The sequence below is a fragment of the Phocoena sinus genome, chromosome 11 (genome assembly GCF_008692025.1).
Source record: "Phocoena sinus isolate mPhoSin1 chromosome 11, mPhoSin1.pri, whole genome shotgun sequence".
Classification (NCBI taxonomy): Eukaryota; Metazoa; Chordata; class Mammalia; order Artiodactyla; family Phocoenidae; genus Phocoena; species Phocoena sinus.
Genome location: NC_045773.1, coordinates 43,219,879 through 43,227,132, shown reverse-complemented (window position 1 = coordinate 43,227,132; position 7,254 = coordinate 43,219,879).

Here is a 7,254-nt window from a genome sequence, read left to right as displayed (position 1 = left end):
TCTTGGACAGAGGTTTACCTTTTTTTTTTTTTTTTTTTCTTCACCCTGCCATGAGGCTTGTGGGATCTCAGTTCCCTGACCAGGAACTGAACCCAGGCCACGGCAGTGAAAGCCTGGAATCCTAACCATTAGGCCACCAGGGAACTCCCATAAGGCTTACTTTTAATAACTCCTAGTTGCACACCTTTCCTTAGGTTTGAATGCCTTTACTTTGTGCATTTATTAGTTTTACAACCCTTTTTGTATAAACAAGGGCTTACTGTTTACCTCTCAGATCATCAAACTTCTAAACACTACAGCTTCTCCCCTTTCTTTTCCCACATGTCTTGAAGTATTGGAAGAATAGGTATGCTTACTTCCTTATTCATTTTTCACACCAAACCTCTTCCTTTTTCATATTGTCAGAAGTATTTAGACTTAACTATAAATAACCAGTTTCATTGTTCATCATTGCTCCATACATAAATGTCTCTTTATTATAGAAGCTTGCCTCGTTTTAATTTAGTTTTCTTTGGGCTGAATTATATGGTATAATTTCTAAAGTTACACATTTTCTTCATCCTATCTCTAAAACACTTAGCTGATTTCTATTATTAAATTAAAAGAGGGCGTATATCCTGGCTGTTTAGTAGAATTCATAGAAATGCACACTCCAGGAACTAAACGTAACCGGCAATATTGAATTCCATGAGCTACACTCCATGGGAGCACTAATCTTAACTATAACCGTAAATGTCCTAGCAGGGAATACTTAACACTGAAGGCTAAACCCTAATCGTATCCCAACTCTAATCCTAGACTAAATAAAACAAAGCACTACAATTTACCCTAATCCCAATACCCTACCCTAACCTAAATCTTAACCTCAACCTTAATCCCAATGCTGTATTTTTAAAACAGGAGATTTTGGTACCTATGTAAAGTGGTTTATCAAAATAGTGAGTAGAGAAAGAATCTCCTTCCACTCTCCTTGTTGCCCCCCTGCTCCAGTCCCTGGCCTCCCACTGTCCCCTCACTTTCTTCAGGTCTTTACTCAGATGTCACCGTCCACAAAGCGTTTAGGACCAACTGCACAGTTAGGGAGAACAGTCCCCAAAGAGACCACCCTCACTTCTGACAACAACTGCAAGTTCAGGGGTCTCCCCCTAACCATCGTCAGGTTTGATAATTTGCTAAAAGGACTCACGGAATGCAGTGAAAGCTGACAAAGTCATGGTTAAGGCTTATTACAGGAAAGGGATACAAATGAAATCAGCCAAGGGGACAGCACAGGGCAGGGCCCACGGGGGTCCAAACAGACACTCCTCGTTGTCTCTCTGTGGAGCCATGGATGATGCGTGACCTCCTCCCAGCCACAAAATGTGACAATGCACAGAGCATTGTCAACCAGGGAAGGTCACCCAAGCCTTGTGTGTCCAGGGTATTTAGTGGGTTTTCGTCACATGCTGCTCATGTAGCTGACCTGCAGTCGCCAGCCCCTCTCAAAGGGCGGCTAATAGCTTTAGTCTCCAGCTGACCTGGAGCTCAGAACTCAAGTGTGACCCAAAGTCCCCATCATAAATCACACTGTTGGACTGTCCAGTGGCCAACCCCCCCTCCCTGCCCTCAGGCAAACAAAGACACTCCTACAGGGGCCTAGAGACACCAACCAGGAGACGAGGAAAAGGCCAGACTCCCCCTTTGGGTGAAGTTAATTCTTCACCACATACCTTCTCAGTGTGACCCCCCCAATTTAAACATGCAACTTCTGCCCCAAGAATCCACATCACCACTTATCACCATCAGGCATAAAATTCATTTTACTTGATTGGTTATCATCTTTCCTCTCCATTAGGAATGGAAGCTCCACGGGGGTGGGAATTTTGTCTGCTTTATTCACTGCGTGTTCACTGTGTCACCTGCTTCTAGAACTGCACCATCCAATACTGAACCAACTAGCCACTTATGGTGAGTGAGCACCTGACTAGTAGCTAGCCCAAATTAAGTGTAAACTACACACTGAATTTTAAAGGCATCGTATAAAAAAAAGGATTTAAAAAATTCCACTGATACTTTATTATATTGGTTATAAGTTGAAATATATTGGGGACATATTGGGTTACATAAAATATATTACTGAAATTTATTTCACCTTTTTCTATTTTGTAAGCTTATTTAATGTGGCTCCTAGAAAATTTTAAATTACATATGTGGCTCCAATCTGAATCTCACTTTATGTACATATATAAGTAAAATTTACTATTTATATATACATATACACATATGTATGTTTATACATCAACACAGATCTAGAAGAGATGTCAGCAAACGTTTTCTGTAGAGCATCAAAAAGTAAATATTTTAGGCTTTGTGGGCTATATGGTCTCTGTTCAGCTCTGCCATGATAGCACAAAGGTAGCCATAGACAATATTTAAACAAACACATGTGGCTGTGTTCCAATAAAACTGCATTTATAAAAACAAGCAGCTGCATAACTTGGCCTGTGGGCCACAGTTTATGCACTCCTGATCTAGAACATTGTTTAGTCCATAGTAAATATTCAATAGATATTTGTTGGGCGAATGAATAGAAAGAAGGCTAAAGTGACAGCACAGTGAGCCTGGGAGCATGGTTAATGCCAAAGGTAATCAGTGGCCAGAAAATGTAGACAACTCAGAAAAGCTACCCCAGCTCCAGAGCTCCTCATAGGATTGGCCGCTGTGATCCTTGTTGTGCCTGCAACCTTTGTTGCAACTGCACTGCAATTCAAGTGTCAGCTCCACTCCTCACAGGAGTACATCTCCTCCGGTCCCTCTCCCACCGGTACTGATCCCCTAAGCACTCTCCCCAAAACTTCTGGCATGAAAATCTGCATCTTAGAGCCTGAGTCCTAGGGAACCTGACCTACAGCAGCTGATACCAGGAGCGGTCTGAGAAAGCAGACTCTGGACATGGGATTTTGGAGTTGATTATCTATCAGCTGACTGGCAGCGAGAACCCCATGGCTGGTTGTAAGTTAAGGATGCATAGCCCCTGGCAAGCTGTGGCAATGCAAATGTTAAAACTGTAAGTGGTGGTGAACTGGGATGATATGTGGAGGAAGAGGATGTGCTGATGGGTGCAATGTATCAGGACTTTAGAGGGTGCATATAGTTATTACAGGGGCAGCGGAAATGAAGGCTGCTGCTGGAGCCATTGAAGCATCAGAGAAAGACAATGCCAAGGGTGAACGCCAGGGGTCAGCATATAGAAATCTCATATCCTGTATCCAGAGGGCAGAAAAGGCTGGAGGGCCAGTGTAGACAGGGAAAACAGTAAGCAGGCCTTTGCTTCAACCCAGGCAAGGGATGGAGCTGGCTTGGCCCAGGATACCAGTGGCACAACTGGGAAGTGTTCAGATCTTGGCTGCATTTTGAAGATAAAAGCAACATAATTTGCTATGGTGTTTGCATTAGTTTCCTATTGCTAGTATAAAAAATCACCACAAACGTAATGGCTTAAAACAACACAGATTTGTTCTCTCACAGTTCTGGAGGTTGGAAGTCTGAAAAGAGTCTTTGGGGGCTAAAATCAAGATGCTGTCAGGGCCGCTTCTTTCTGGAGGCGCTGGGGGGAGATTCTGTTCCCTTGCCTTTTCCATCTCCTAGGGGCTGCCTGGATTCCCTGGCTTGTGGACCTTTCCTCCATCTTCAAAGCACATCACTCCAACTTCTGCTTCCATCCTCACATCTCCTTTCTCTGACTTTGACCTTCCTATCTTCCTTGTGATTATACTGTGACCACTTCAATAATCCAGGATAATCTCCCCACCTCAGAATCCTTACTGCAATCACATCGGCAAAGTCTCTTTTGCCGTGTAAGGTAACATGTTCACAAGTTCCAGGGATTAGGATGTGGATGTCTTCAGAGGGCCATTGTTAAGCCTACCACAGGGTAGGATGCAGGGGTGCTAGAAAGAGAAGAGTCAAGAATGACCTTAACAGTCTCGCAAGGTGATAGAAATAAAAACAAAAATAAACAAATGGGACCTAATCAAACCTACAAGCATTTGCACAGCAAAGGAAACCATAAAAAAAAAAACGAAAAGACAACCTACGGAATGGGAGAAAATATTAGCAAATGATACAACAGACAAGGGCTTAATCTCCAAAATATACAAATAGGTCATACACCTCAACAACAAAAAAACAAAAACCCAATTGAAAAATGGGCAGACCTAAATATGTCTTCCAAAGAAGACATACAGATGGCCAGTAGGCACATGAAAAGATGCTCAACATCACTAATTATTAGAGAAATACAAGTCAAGACTACAATGAGATACCACCTCACACCAATCAGAATGGCCATCATTAAATAGTCTACAAATAACAAATGCTGGAGAGGGGGTAGAGAAAACAGAACCCTCCTACACTGTTGGTGGGAATGTAAGTTGGTGCAGCCACTATAGAAAACAGTATAGAGGTTCCTCAGAAAACTAAAAATAGAATTACCATATGATCTAGCAGTCCTAGTCCTGGGCATATACCCAGGCAAAACTCTAATTCAAAAAGATACATGCACCCCTATGTTCATAGCAACATTACTCACAATAGCCAGGTCATGGAAGCAACCTAAATGTCCATCGACAGATGAATGGATAAAGAAGATGTGGTACATGGACTTCCGTGGTGGCGCAGTGGTTAAGAATCTGCCTGCCAATGCCAGGGACACGGGTTTGATACCTGGTCCAGGAAGATCCCACATGCCATGGAGCAACTAAGCCCGTGCGCCACAACTACTGAACCTGTGCTCTAGAGCCTGTGCGCCACAACTACTGAGTCCACGTGCTGCAACTACTGAAGCCCATGCACCTAGAGCCTGTGCTCTGCAACAAGAAGCCACCACAATGAGAAGCCCGCGCACTGCAAAGAAGATTAGTCCTCGCTCGCTGCAACTAGAGAAAGCCCGTGCACAGCAACAAAGACCCAACGCAACCAAAAAAAAAAAAAAAAACAAGTAAAAGATGTGGTACCTATATACAATAGAATACTACTCAGCCATAAAAAAGAACGAAATAATGCCATTTGCAGCAACATGGATGCAACTAGAGATTATCATACTAAGTGAAGTAAGTCAGAAAGAGAAAGACAAATACCACATATCACTTACATGCAGAATCTAAAATATGGCACAAATGAACCTATCTACAAAACAGAAACAGACTCACAGACATAGAGAACAGATTTGTGGTTGCCAAGGGGGAGGGAAGGACTGGGAGTGTGGGATTAGCAGATGTAAACTATTACATATAGGATGGATAAACAACAAGGTCCTACTGTATAGCACAGGGAACTATATTCAATATCCTGTGATAAACCATAATGGAAAAGAATATAAAAAAAAGAATGTCTGTATGTGTATAACTGAGTCACTTTGCTGTACAGCAGAGATTGGCATAACATTGTAAATCAACTATACTTCAATAAGAGAAATAAAAATAAAAAAGAATGACCTCAATGTTTGGAGGCTGGAGCATCTAGAAGGATGGGTGGCCATGACCTGAGATCAGGAAGACACAGGCTCAGAGATTCAGGCAGTTCTTCTTTAGAAGCTAAGTCCTTCCACCTCTCCCCCCAGAGGCTTCCCTGTGTTAAAAGATACTTTTCAGAAGGTAAAACCATGACTCTCATTACAGAAGTAAAAATGAACGCATGTTGAGGAATTTATTTTACTCGTATGATCTGAGAAAACCAGGCAGATGTTATAACCGATTCTAAGGAAAGCTCAAAACAGCACAAATTTATATGGTAAAGGAATGTTGAGATGAATTGCAAATGGGGACAAAAATGAACAGGGCTAGAACCTGAAGACCCAGAAAGGTATGTTGCAGATGGTGCATAGTTATCTACTAAAACACGGAATTTTTTCTACACCTGATTCTCCTGTCAGAGTACTCAACATGTAAGTCTCAGGTGGGAGCAGGAGCACCTGAGAATGAGAAGGTGGGTTTGACATCTAACAAGATCCAACAAAAGACAACAGGAAGAAAAACAAAAATGACACATATCAACACAAACATTTTGCATTGGATTCATTATAATACTTTTTGACTGGTTAGTATTTCTTTGTAGAGAAGTTGTTATAGCCTAAGGTTTGTGTCTCCCCAAATTCGTATGTTGAAGACCTAACCCCAATGTGATGGTATTTGGAGGTGTTTCCGTTTAGATGAGGTCATGAGGATGGAACCCCATTGATAGGATTAGTGTCCCTATAAGAAGAGGTAGGGAGACCAGAGCTCTCTTTCTCTCTCTCCCCCGCACCATGTGAGGACACAGGGAGAAGGTGGACATTTGCAACCTAGGAGGTGGCTTTCACCAAAGAACCAAATCAGCAGATGCCTTGATCTTGGACTTTCAGCCTCCAGAACCGTGAGAAATCAATTCCTGTTGTTTAAGCCACCTAGTCCATGGTATTCCATTATGGCAGCCCAGCTGACTAATACAGAAGATGTTGATTTTTTTTTTTTTTGGTCCAGTCACTATGTAATCAGCCACCCGGTAACATTTTACATTCCACTCAAATACAATTAGACCAGACTGAATGAAAACAAGTGTCATTCACCCACTTTCCTAGCCATTATTGCTTTGGAACCAAGAAAGTATTCCTTTTGTGCAGCTGCTCCCGAGCGCACATGAGCCCTTCACTGTCGGTGACTAAACTGGAGGTACAATTATTTGTATAAATAAGTAATAAATTTAGTGGTATCCTCTCTTATATGTTCTTTTTTTCCCCATCCCTTCTTCTAGTCCAATTAACACGCATGGGAGAGAGGGAGGGAGAGAAGGAGTGAACACTTTGCTATACAGTGACATTGGCAGAGCAAGAGGACACACTCCAGGACAAGATAGAAAATCTTACACAGTCACCCATACTCTTGTCAAAGAAGAATGTGTTGGGAGGAAAAAATTTCCCTCTACCAGCTTAGGTTCAGTGGTGGGGGGCCTGTGAATTAACTAACAAAAGACAGATTAACAGGAGAGAAGACCAAGTTTATTTACCAGAGAGGCTTCAGATGAATTGGCTCCCTGGACATCCAAAGATAAAGGTTTATAAACCCACTTAACGACTAGAAAGGAGGGAGAAAGGTCTTCTGTGGAAGAATAAATGGAAGGTAGGACAGTTTCAGATAAAGTTTGTTTAAGCAATTACTCATCCCTGTGATAGTGGTTAGTCTCCCTTCTGGCTGTAAACCTGCCAGAGAGAATTTATACCAACTGTATTTTCCAGGAGGT